The 13,188-nt window shown below is 53.1% G+C and overlaps 1 protein-coding gene across 2 annotated transcripts in view; it reads left to right on the top strand.

Moving 5' to 3' along the window:
* The first annotated feature begins 12,412 nt into the window (after positions 1 to 12,412).
* BDKRB2 (bradykinin receptor B2) overlaps positions 12,413 to 13,188 on the top strand; it is a 36,969-nt gene continuing 36,193 nt past the window's right edge. For both annotated transcript variants that reach the window (XM_009006516.5, XM_002754262.6), the window contains exon 1: positions 12,413 to 12,525. The gene's annotated coding sequence lies outside the window, so the exon portion shown is untranslated. The remainder of the gene's footprint in view (positions 12,526 to 13,188) is intronic.

The following is a 13,188-nucleotide window of genomic DNA, read 5'->3' on the forward strand; positions in this document are numbered from 1 at the left end:
TTTTGGTTGTTTTGTTTGGTTTGGTTGAGATAGTCTCACTCTGTCGCCCAGGCTGGAGTGCAATAGCACAATCTCAGCTCACTGCAACTTCCACCTCCCAGGTTCAAGCGATTCTCCTGCCTCAGCCTCCTGAGTAGCTGGGATTACAGGCATACGCCACCATGCTCAGCAATTTTTGTATTTTTAGTAGAGACGGGGTTTCACCATGTTGTTCAGGCTGGTCTCAAACTCCTGGCCTCGTGATCCGCCCGCCTCAGCCTCCCAGTGCTGGGATCACAGGCATGAACCACCGGGCCCAGCCACATTAGTGTTGTTTTAAGTCACCAGGGTTGCACTCATTTGTTACAGCAGATCTAGGGAAACCAACACAGACACCTAATCACAGACAGCACTTGGCTCCCCAGGAACACAGACATGTTACACTCCAGGTTACGTAGTCATAACAGAAACACTGAGAACCAAAACAGCCAACTTTTTAGTATAATCATATTGGGAGGATGATGGGAGAGGGAAAGCAAGAACATACATATGCATTAAGAGGAGTAAATCCTTTAGGGGAAGTGGACGGAGGGTCTGAGGGTGATGAATGAGTCAGGAGCAGCAGTAGTTTCTGTAGAAGAAGAAGAAAGGGGTGTAGCAGGTGTCCATGGACGCCGGGCTGGAGAGGGAGGACTCCAGCATGGGGTCTCCATGAAGAGTGAGGCAGGGGATGTTTCCGTTTTCATTTTAAACCTGTGATCCTTATTCAGCTTTTCACTACATGAAGCTATGTATGATTCTGAGAGAAATAAAATTCATTTAGAGTAAAGGAACTAGGCAGTCTGAATCCATCATCTTGTGATGGGTCTAGATCCAGGGGTGACAAAGCCAAGGCTGTGTCATGGGACAGATGGCTAGAGTGAGGCTGCAGGAGATGGAGGGTACAAAGCACCGTCCTTGGGAACATCACATTTTCCCAAGCAGGAAGAGCAGCAGGGATGCCAGAAGGGCTCTTACTGTTCTCACGGGCTCCAAAGGGCACAACAGAAAGGCAGCAAGGAAAGGGAGAGTGGCTCTAGGCTCAGGGCCTGGCGGGGCTGCCATTGTGGGCAGTGACACACAGTAGGGATGGGGCCTGCTGGATGGAACTGAGAGTCACAGGACTTCGCTGGATGAAGCCTGTGAGGAGGGGCTCAGACAGGGGGAAGGTGAGAAATGTTCTCTTGCCCAAAGCCCCGTGGTACCGACGTGAGCGAGCAGTTCAGGGCACCAACTCTGGGGCAGCCACCGCAGCAAGCAGCAGCCAGATGTGACAAGGATTTGTTCATCTGACACCTGGAGCTGGGCAGAGGCCTCTCCCCGGGTCAGCTGTGGACAGCCTGTGGAGAGACTGATGAAAGGTGGGCCAGTTCAGAGAGCGAAAGATTCCTTCCAGCTGAGGGACACCTGGAGGAGGGGACATTGGCACTGAGATGTTCTAGGAGGTGGAACTTGTAACCCAGAAAGATGGGGAAATATGCAGAGGGGATCTTCCTGCAAAGTGCCAAGCGCTGTGCAGGCAGAGGCTGAGATGGAGAACGCCAAGGTCGTGGGGCCCAAGTCTGTACGTGAGTGTGTTGGTTCTTTCGGGTCTTTCCTGCCTCTCCGAACACCCGTTCTGGGTGTGGGGGTTCCCCACCTGATGAGGATGGCAAATGCTCTCCCACCCTTTTCTGCACCTGGGTGCAGGTGGGTGATCAGGACTCCCTTATAGGATGCTCCCACATGGGCCTTTGAACCAGGAGCTAGTGATGGGGAGAGGTGAGCACACTAGGAACCTGTCCAAGGAGGGCGGCAGCAGCTGCAGGGGCTCCCAGATGCATCAGCCGTATGGGACTGTCCAGGTTGGCCTGGCTGATCGGCAGCAGTCCCTCGAGGTCTGTGCCCACAGAGGCAGTGGCAGTGGCTACACAGGAGCAGCTCTGAGGTGGCTTTTGGCCACCACTGTGCCTGGCTGCTTGCCCTCTGGAGTTACCCCAACCCCCACTCAGCCCGGGAATGCTGAGTCCTTCCAGGGTGGGGGAGATGCACAGACCGCCTGGGCTTCTGCTGTTTGTCTCTAAGTTCTCTGTATGCAGAGGCAAGGGAAGAAGGCACTTGTGATTCAATCAGCAATTGTTTATGACACACTTCCCTTGTGTCAGCCTCCGTAATGGCATAATTCACTTTTGCTTCCACTAATTGCTAAAAATGCCCCCAAATAAATCCTGCCATCAAAAGAGTGAGCTTCAGGAAAGGAAAAGGTCACCTTCTCACTTTCTGAATCATCTGGTCTGGGAAGAGAGCCTAGCTCGGTGCCCAGAAGGAAGGCCAGTCTAATAGCCTCCACCCACACAAGCTCTGCTGCAGGGGGCCCCTGGCTATTTCTGGCAACAGGGAGTCTGGATCCTGCTCCCACTTCCATCCCTTGGTGTTTGTGGCAGGGCCATGTTTAGGAAGGTGGTGGCTATTTATGGGGCAGGAGCGACCGGATGTGTTGCTCAGGGCCACCCTGATGTCTCCAGGCTGGCTCCTCCCTCCCCAAGCCCCTTCCCCCCTGCCAGGACCGCCACATCTCCAAGGACTGCTGCTTTCATGAGTCACCAAGAGACCGGGGCCCCTTTCCCTTGACAGGGGCAGGAGGGGAGAAAACACAGCCTCAGGATTAGACTGGGTGACTGGAGAATGTCCTCCCTAGACCCCAGGCCCCCCAGGTGTCACCAAGGGCATCTACAGTTGAGATATTCCTCTCCCTGACCCTGTCCTCTCTCATGGACCTTCCCAGGTTCCAGGCCTCCCACTGCACCCACCTGAGGGTTCAGTGTGAGGGACAGTGCCTCTTGCCCCCCATCTCCTGCCTCCCCGAAGTGGCCTTTCTCTAAGGGGGCTGCGTGGCTCTGCCAGGCTGCAGTGCACTGCACTATGGTCAGTCCCCATGCCCCCTGGGCTGGTGGCCTCCCCTCCTAGAAGCTGGAGTTGACAATCCATCTGGACAAGTCAATGAAACTGGTAGGAGGAAGCTGCAAAAAAACAACAAAAAACTGGATGGGAAAGTTCTCTCCCACCTCCGTAGTGTAGCGGGTGGGGATGGGTGTTCATCTTGACAAGGAGAAAGCAGGACCAGCTTCCCAGCTCAGGGAGTCCCAGGCTGGCACATGGGGACAGAGGGGGCCTCCATGGCCACCTGAAGGACAGGTGGATGGAACGGCGAGTGAGAATTCTGGGGGAACCCTGAAGTGGAATAAGAAGGGTGTAGACCAGTGAGTCAGACAGAAACCGGGTTCACACTGGCTTCAGCCTCCCTTTCTCTGGCCAAGGGGTGTTTATGGAGCACCTGGTGTGAGCCTGCCTGCAGATCAGCACATGGCACAGACACAGCCCTTGCCCTCTGCGTGTTCATAGTGACACGGGTGAACAGCAAACCACAAGCCCACACTCCACACAGGAGGTATGCTGCACACAGAATGATAGGGAGGGCAGAGGGCGCCTTCCTAGCCAGGATGGCAGGGGAGACCCCTGAGGAGGAGCCACTGCGCCTGCGACCTGGGGAGGAGATGCACTGACCATGGTACAGGACGGGGGAGCCTTCCTGACACAGCCAGTGGAGCACGTGGGTGAGGAGGCCTGCAGAGCATGGTGATGGGGGTGGGAGATTGCTGAGAGATGGTCAGAGGGGTGGGACTCGGACCTGGCAAGGCGAGAGGGCGCTTGGGTTTTATTTTGAGTGCAGTGGAAACCAGAGGATGGTGTACCTCCTTAAAAATCCCTGTGGACAGTGGTTTCCAGGGAGTGGGGGGCTGGAGGACTTTGACCACAAATGGGACACACGAGGCCACCAGGGTAACACACTGCTGTGATGGCTTCAGGGGGCGGACTCATGGTTCTACACGTGTCAAAACCCACGGAAATAGACACCACAGGAAGTGAACTGTACTGTTGTACAATGCTAAGTTCTTTCATTTAAAAAGACCCTTCCAGTAACTGTGTGAAGGTGTGGCAGAAGTGTGGGAGGTGAGAAGGGGAAGTGAGAAACCAGTCAGAGTCCCAGAGGAGACCCCTCCTCAGAGTGTCTGGGTGAAGCGGGTGATGGCTATGGGGATGGGGCTACGAGCTCATGTCCTCTGGGAGCTTCCGAGTATCCTCAATTTCCTCATCAGCGAGACTGTGGAGCAATTTCCACTCGGGAGCTGTCCATGTGGTCTGGGATGGCACCTATAACCTGCCTGGCAGGGCCTGGCTGGAGCAGGCACTCAGCACTTGAGAGCTGGATAATTGATTGGGTTTTGCCAGAGGGTGACTGTGGGTGGCCTTGGGGTGCCTGAAGGTGAGCCATCCGGCCAGGGAGCAGGGAGGAGACCACGTTCAGAAAACAGACCTGAAGGGGAACTGTTCAACAGTGAAGGACACCTGGCTGGAGGCCCCTGGCCTCCAGATCAAGTGACGTCACTCGAAGCTGAAGAATGTGACCCAGAATGTTGTGTACTTAAAGCATTTCTCTCTCCCAGGGAGGTCTGAGCATTTTTATGGGGGCTGAATCAGAATCTGGCTGAAGCAGCAGCCTTGGGAGGGGGAAGGTGCAGGGCAGACAGCTCCCAGGGAGAGGTGCAGGCTCAGGACTGGAGTTCCAGGCTGCAGACCAGGGCACTGGGTTCGAGGTACTGGATTCCTGCTCCAGCGTGGACATGCATTACCTGGGCAGCCCTGGGAAGACCACTCGCCTCTGCCTCTTTATAAAGTCAGATGAGTGGAACATGAGAACACCCCTTGATGCACTGTGAAATACTCTCCCAACTCAGGGACGGACAGGATGCTGATGCTCATGGTGACAAAGGGTTGCCACCTGAGTGGGTAGAAACTCCAGTGCCCCTGGGTCAGTGTCCTTCCAGAGTCAGTGAGCTGTGACTGAACCTGAGATTGGAGATCAAAAGACAAAAGGGCTTTTGCTAGTAGGAACGGAATGTGGTGCAGCAGCCACTGGGGAAATAGTCTTGTCACTCCTCAAAAAGTGAAACATAGAGTTAACCACGTGACCCAGCAATTCCCTGGGTCTTCCCAAAAGAACAGAAAACAGACTCAGGCAAACATGTGGACATGATTGTCCCTAGCAGCAGCATCCACAGAGTCAAAAGATGGGAATAGCCTGAACAGCCATCAGCTAGTGAGTGGATAAACAAAACATGGGCTATTTAGACAGCCTTAAAGTGGAAGAAAGGAAGGACACATCGTGCAATGTGAATTGTGTTAGTCTGTTTGCATATAAAGAAATACCCAACACAGGGTAAGTTATAAAGAAAAGCAGTTTGTGTGGCTCATAGTTCTGCAGACTGTACAGGAAGCACAGTGCCAGCATCTGCTCCTGATGAGGGCTCGGGAAGCTTATGATCCTGGCAGAAGGCAACTGGAAGGTGGTGTGTCATGTGGTGAGAGAGCAAGGAGGTGTCAGGATCTTTTTTTTTTTTTTTTGGAGACAGAGTCTTGCTCTGTCACCAGGCGCCAGGCTGGAGTACAGTGGCGCAATCTCGGCTCACTGCAATCTCCGTCTCCTGGATTCAAGCAATTCTCCTGCCTCAGCCTCCCGAGTAGCTGGAACTACAGGTGCACGCCTAACTAATTTTTGTATTTTTTGGTAGAGACCGGGTTTCACCATGTTTGCCAGAACGGTCTCAATCTCTTGACCTCGTGATCTGCCTGCCTTGGTCTCCCAAAGTGTTGGGATCATAGACGTGAGCCACCGTGCCCGGCCCCACGATCTTTTAAACAACCAGCTCTTGAGGGAGCGCGAGTGAGAACTCATTATGGTGAGGACAACACCAAGCCATTGCTGAGGGATCCGCCCCTATGATGCAGCTATCTCCCCCTGGGCCCACCTCCAACAATGGAGGTCACATGTCAACATGAGATGGGAAGGGGGCAGATATCCAAACCATGTCACAGAGGAGCCTCAAAAGTGTTTTGCTAAGTGAAAGAAGTCAGACACAAAAGTTCACATATGGTAAGGTTTCATTCATTTGAAAAGTCCAGAAGAGGCAAATTCACAGTAACAAAGTCAGCTGGTGGTGGCCAGGGGACGTGGGGGAGGGGGTTATGGGAGCAACTGCTCAGTGGGTAAGGTGGTCTTCTTTGGGGGTGATGTTTTGGAACTAAATAGAAGTGATGGTTGCACAACATTGTGAATGTACTAAATGCCACTGAATTATCCACTTTAGAATGGGAAATTACATGTTATGTGAATTTCACCTGGATTTTTTCAAAAGTGGGTAAAAGAAGGAGTGATTGTGGCCACTGCCAAGAAGAGAGGAGTGATCGGCTAGGATTGGGCTTTACGCAGATTCCCACTTGGCCATCCCAGTAGCCCTGTGATGGACCTACTCATGGTAATACTTCCATTCTACGGGTGAGGAGCCTGGGGCTCCTGCCAGAGCTGGTGTGGGTTGTGAGTGGCGGCGCTGGGCTTGAAGGCGAGGCCTGCGGCTGTCTTGCGCGGTCCTTGCCACAGGCCTGCCCCTCTGCTGCTCGCTTTATAGCAATCATCTCATGTAACTTTCACAATCCATACAGCAGGTGCCATCTCTCTGTTATGAAAGGGCATGGGTGGACAGGGAGGTTAGAGCCACCCTGGTGACAAGCAATGAGAGGACAGGAGGACCCTGGCCCAGGGCCTTGAAGGAAGATAAGTAATGGGACACTCAGGAAGACACAGGCAGACAGTGTGATGCTGTGACAAAGCGACCCAGAGAGAATGCGGCCTTCGGAAAGCAACAGGACTGGGTCTGCAGCACTGCGAGGAAGGGGTCCAGGGGAGGAACAGCACACACCAGGCACAGTGTGAGCCGAGAACAGGGCTCCAGGGAGCTGGAGACCCGGGCAGGTGAAGGAGCAGACTGGTAGACAGGCGGACCAGGTGCACATGGCTCGATCATGGAGGGCTCCTCCCAGGTGCCAACCCCACTCTTGTGTCTCCCCAGAGGCATGGGCCCCTCATGCCCCTCTGGTGGCCAAGAGGATGGAACCTGAACTTGGGATATGGGGGGCAGACGGGGTGGGGAGGGCAATTCTATGTCTGGGCAGTCCGAGTGGGCACCTAGGACTCTGGCTTAGCTGTTGGTCCCAGGGAAGAGGGGCCTGAGGGATTCCAGGAACCGGCCCCCACTGCCGCTGCCTCAGAATCCCCCAGGCTGCCGCCCCAGCAGCAGGAAGTGAGTAACTGCCTCTCCGGACCTGCAGGCGATAGCTCCACTGCCAAGGACAGAATTAGGAAGCGTGGCCAGGCCAACGGCCAGTCTGAGGGCTACTTCCTGCCAAACCCAAGGATGATCAGTGGCCTGCCATCCCCATCAGAACAGGACCTACCGGCACCTCCCAGGGCAGCACAGGGACAGACGGACGGAGGAAGGACTGGCCTCTTTTCTTCACCTTGCCCCATCTCAGGTCCCTCTCCGTCTCACTTCTGAAGGTCTTTGCACCAGGAAGAGCCAGGACTTGGCTTGTTTTAAGCATTTATCTTCCAGAGCCATTTCACAAACCCTTGCAGAGGATTTCACATATTTCCTTAACAGCAAGGACCTCTACTTGTCAGACGCCAGCTTTTAGGGGAAAGAATCGTAGCAGATTAAATCTACACGCTTCTGTTTCTTAGTGTTAGAATAGAGAAAAGTCTCTGAATTGGGAAAGTCCCTGCCAAGTCCTGGGCGAGGAACTGGGCATTCCCTCTCTCCCTTGTTTGCCCAGCAACCTCAGGAGTTGAGGGGTAGGGCTCATTTCTCCAAGAACTCGCCTCAGGTCTCTCTGCTGGAAGCGGTGGTGCCCGGTTCAGAGAGGCTCAAAGTGAGTCCAAGGTGTTTCATCCGGAGGCCACGCTTTCCATTCAAACCAAGACTTGCTTCAAAGGCAGAAAGAGGGCAACCGCGAAAGAAGGCAAAGGTATTCTAACAGACACCAGGACAAGAGACCCAGTCACACCCTTCCTTACTCATGTCATTTCCCTGCATTGGCCAACCACACCCACCGAAAATGGTGCTTAGGAGGAAAGGGGAGGGCAGGGCCCCAGAGTTCCTGCTTCTTTCAGCCCAACCCCCCACTCCCCGTGAGAGGAAGGTAAAGAGTGCTGGTGAAACAGGCACATGTCAAGAAGTGAAAGGAAAACAGATGAGCTGGTTTCTGCAGTGTGTCTGCTCTCCTGGTAAAAACAAAACACACGTGCATCTGCAAGCTGTGAAACCGAAATTCACGATCCTGGTGGTTTTAAATGAGAGCTAAATGCACTGGTCTTTGTGTTTATAACTGGCATGGAGCGATATCAAGGTGAAGGGTAAAATGCATGCTGATAATTTAACATTTTAATTTTTCTTTACTTAGAACATTAAATCGCAAATTTTTTTAAACACCATGACAGGCCAGGAGTAGTGGCTCACTCCTGTAATCCCAGCAATTTGGGAGGCTGAGGCGGGGAGATCACTTGAGGTCAGGAGTTTGAGACTAGCCTGGCCAACATGATGAAACCTCATCTCTACCAAAAATACAAAAATTAGCCAGGCATGGTGGCAGGTGCCTGTAATCCCAGCAACTCAGGAGGCTGAGACAAGAGAATCACTTGAACCCGGAAGGCGGAGGTTACAGTGAGCCAAGATCACACCACACCACTGTATTCCAGCCTGGGCAACAGAGTGAGACCAGGTCTCAAAATAACAAACAACCAGGCAAACAGCAACAAAAAAGAACACAGGTCAAAGGAGAGACCACAGAAGAAAGGAAAAAGTCTCACGGTTTAATGCCTTTACCGACACTTCTTTCCTCTGTTTTGAAGAATGGGCCCCATTTTCGTGTACAGAGCCCCATAAATTCTGTAGTTGGCCTGGCTGTCATGGGTTTTGGTGAATGCTCAGGAAGTGATGGTGGCTGGAGGTGGAGCAGCGCAAGAAGAAACAGCAACAGAAAAGGGAGAAATTCAATTTACAACAGCATATATAATATGATCCTGTGCGTGTACAGAGGGATATATTGAAGTACACACATATATAACACTATATAATAAATATATGTAAACACACAGAAACATGGCATCAAATTCTTTTTTTTTTGTGAGACGGAGTCTGGCTCCATAGCCCAGGCTGGAGCGCAGTGGTGCGATCTCGGCTCACTGCAACGTTTGCCTCCAGGGTTCAGGCAATCTTCTGCCTCAGCCTTCTGCATAGCTGGGACTGCAGGCACATGTCACCATGCCTGCCTAATTTTTGTATTTTTAGTAGCAATAGGGTTTTCACCATGTTGGCCAGGCTGGTCTCAAACTCCTGACCTCAAGTGACCCACCTGCCTCAGCCTCCCAAAGTGCTAGGATTACAGGTGTGAGCCATTGTGCCCAGCTGGCATCAGATTCTTAATTATCTGCAAGCAGTCCACTTTTCAGTTGATTTTCACTGTTTTTGGTTTTTTTCCTGAGACAGAATTTCACTCCTGTTGCCTAGGCTGGAGTGCAATGGAGAGATCTCAGCTCACTGCAACCTCCGCCTCCCAAGTAGCTGGAATTACAGGCATGTGCCGCTATGCCTGGCTAATTTTGTATTTTTAGTAGAGATGGGGTTTCTCCATGTTTGTCAGGCTGGTCTCGAACTCCCAACCTCAGGTGATCCTCAAAGTTCTGGGGTTACAGGCATAAGCCACTGTGCAAGGCCATTTTTACTTTTTATCGTACACATCAAGTTCAAATAATAGAGAAACAACACATCCATATTATGTATATGATCAGCTTTTTTCTTTCTTTGAGACAAAGTATCACTCTGTTGCCCAGGCTGGAGTGCAGTGGTGCAGTCTCAGCTCACTGCAACCTCCACCTCCCAGGTTCAAGCGATTCTTCCGCCTCAGCCTCCTAGGTAGCTAGGATTACAGATGCATGCCACCACGCCCAGCTACTTTTTGTATTTTGTAGGAGAAACTGGGTTTTGCCATGTTGGCCAGGCTGGTCTCGAACTCCTGATCTCAGATGATCCATGGGCCTCAGACTCACAAAGTACTGGGATTACAGGCATGAGCCACCATGCTTGGCCATGATCATCTTTTTTAAAAAGCTGCATTTTCATTTGGGGGAAGGGAAGATATGCAGCTATGGAGTCAGACTTGGGTGCAACTCTTGGCTCTGCTGTTTCCAATCTGCAGGATTTAGGTCAAGTTAAGTAACCTCTCTCAGCCTCTGATTCCCCATCTGTAGAAGATACTGACTGGTAACCATCTCATCCAGCTGTTGTGAAGGGTCATGTGCTTACATAGGGCCTGGTACAGAGATCACTTGACAGCTAGCAGCCATGCGGGCCAAGGCTGGGGGGCTCACGCGTGTGCCAAAGGACAGTGCCCCCGAAGGCTGTGCAGAAGGTCTCTGGGGAGGGAGACTGAGGCAGAGAAGGCAGGCTGGAGACGGCAGTCACGGGCACTTGGGCTGGGAGGCACTTTGGGGACTCAGAGGCTCTACAGAGTTCTTAGGTGTGGGCGTCAGTGCCAACCAGGCGGAACTACAGGCTCTGCATGAGTTTTGCCATGAACCCCAAATCAGCGCTTACCCTCTGACCCTGCATTCCAGTTTTCCCACTGGTCTGTCTGACATGTGTGACCAGGGAGTGGCTTTCTGGTCAGCACTGTGGCGTTCTGGACAAAAGCACAGCCCACTCCTGGAGACCTTCCCGGAAGCACCTGTGCCTCACAGACATGTGGAGAGAATGTTCTGGAACAGCAGGGGGGAGGGTGGACGTTCATAAACAAACATGTATATATATGTCTACAGCCCATTTCTATGCTGTTCTGTTTGGCCCGGTCTTTCCTTCACCCCAGTGCGGTTCAGCCTGGGCACTTTTCCCAAGGACTGCTTGTGCTCCATGCAGAGGGCGCCTCCTACGTGCCAGGTGATAAATAGCAATAAGTAAGGCGGGGTCTCTGCCTCTTGATGTTCTCAGACCACCAAGAAAAATTCCCAGGCGTGGTAGAAAACAGGCAGGCAAGAGGTGTGGACAGGACCAGGTGTGTCAGGAAGGGCCCCATGCAGCCTCCCGTAAACTTATCAGGGACTCTGTTTCCCTGCCTTCGTGAACACTTGCTCACTGGTTTTTAGACTTGACATGAATCAAGCCACAGGGAAGGCGAGCTGATGGGCTGGAGGGAGGTCTTCTGGCCCTCCTATCTCTTCCCCAGGTCCACTGGACCCACTCATCTCTTCTCTTTTGAAGAAAGCATTTTAAAACTTAAAACAAAATGTTTTGAAAGTCCCAGGCTGGGCATGGTAGCTCACACCTGTAATCTCAGCACTTTGGGAGGCCGAGGCTGGCAGATCACAAGGTCAGGAGATCGAGACCATCTTGGCCAACATGGTGAAACCCCGTCTCTACTAAAATACGAACAATTAGCCGGGCATGGGGGCACATACCTGTAGTCCCCTGCACTGAGGCAGGGGAATCGCTTGAACACAGGAGGCAGAAGTTGCAGTGAGCTGAGATTGCACTCCAGCTTGGCAGCAAAGCAAGACTCCGTCTCAAAAAAAAGAGAAGGAAAAGAAAAGAAGGAGAGAAGAGAAGAGGAGAGGAGAGGAGAGGAGAGGAGGAGGGGAGGGGAGGGGAGGGGAGGGGAGGGGAGGGGAGGGGAGGGGAGGAGGAAAGGAAAAGAAAAAAGGAAAGGTAGGGAAGGGAAGGAAAGGGAAGGCAAAGGCGAGGAAGGGGAAGGGGACGGGGAAGGGGAAGGGGAGGGGGAGGAGAAGTCCTTGCCCTTTCCAGCTCCTACTCTCTCAGCCCCTGGAGTGTTAAGTGCTGCAGATTGTTAGTAAGACTTTGAGCAAAACCGAGAAAGCCAGTCTGAGTGTTGACATGGGAGGAAACCACCACCAAACATTTCCAAAGAAACGGCCCCATGTCTCAGGGGAGTGCAAACACCCCTCCCCAGGAAACAGGACAACTTCTGCCACTGTCACCCTTGGGAGCCATACAGGGCATACAAAGAAATCCCAGGACTCCCCTTGCCCACCTGGCCACCCTCTGTTTACACCTTCCGCATAAACGCCCACTGTTTACACCCAAAACTCAGACACAAAACAACCACCTCAGGAAAATAAATGATAAGAAATAAATGTTATGTGAGGCAAATTTATTCACGTGGTGCTTCACAGGCCACTTTGTAGTCAGCCGGGAGGGACGCTTTTGCCACCCCACGACTCTAATGGGCAGCCGGGCTGCACAAACGTGGAAATCTTCCAAGAGCCTCGCGGGTCCCCAGGTCTCAGAAGGTGGTGGAGTGGAGACGAGGTGGCCACAGCCATCCTGGGCCCACAGCCAGCCTGGCTCGGGCTGGGCAGGGCGCATAGCTGGGCTGGAGGCGGAGGGGGAAGTGCCCAGGAGGCTGATGACATCACCACCCAGCCCTTGAAAGATGAGCTGTTCCCGCCGCCACTCCAGCTCTGGCTTCTGGGCTCCGAGGAGGGGTGGGGACGGTGGGGACATCAGGCTGCCCCACAGTACCCAGGGAGCGACTGAAGTGTCCATGCCACTTGCTCCAGAGAAGGTGGGTGCCGGGCAGGGGTTGGTCCAGCCGACTTACCTTTGCTGGGAGGACAAGCTGTCCCAGCACAGAGGGAGGAAGGGCAGGCAGCAGGGAGAAGCTTCCCTCTGGTGGAGGGGAGTTGGGAAAAGTTCCCTTCCTTCTGGAGGGGAGGTCTGACAGGCGATGGGGGGAAGGTTCCCAGGAGGAAGAATTGCCCTGTTTGTCTGTTGTAGGGGTCTCTTCTGTGAATCAAGGTGACAGACAGGCTTGTGTGTATCTGGTGTGTGTGAGGGATTCCGTGACTGGATTTTCACATACTTTGAGTGGACACTGGAGTAAAGCAGCGAGGCGTGGTGCAGCAGGGACAGGTGCCGGCTGGAGGCTCCAGAACCTGGTGTTTCACTCACGACTGTGCTGCTCGTTGGCCCTGTGTGACCCTGGACAAGCTACTCAACCTCTCTGAGCCTCAGTTTATGTGTCTGCAAAGCAGCCTGCTCACTGGCTCTCTGGGGATGGCAGGGTGAAATGAGAATCGGACAGGAGGGGCTTGTGACTGCTGGCTGATGTGCCTCCAGGAGGCAAGTGATGGTTGATTTGTCTCAGATGGTTTTAGCGACGCTCTTCCCATGGTCCTGGCTGACCAGAGCAGAGGGGTAGGATGGTGCAGGTGTTCTGAGCATGGGC

This window comes from Callithrix jacchus, chromosome 8 (genome assembly GCF_049354715.1).
Source record: "Callithrix jacchus isolate 240 chromosome 8, calJac240_pri, whole genome shotgun sequence".
Taxonomy (NCBI): Eukaryota; Metazoa; Chordata; class Mammalia; order Primates; family Cebidae; genus Callithrix; species Callithrix jacchus.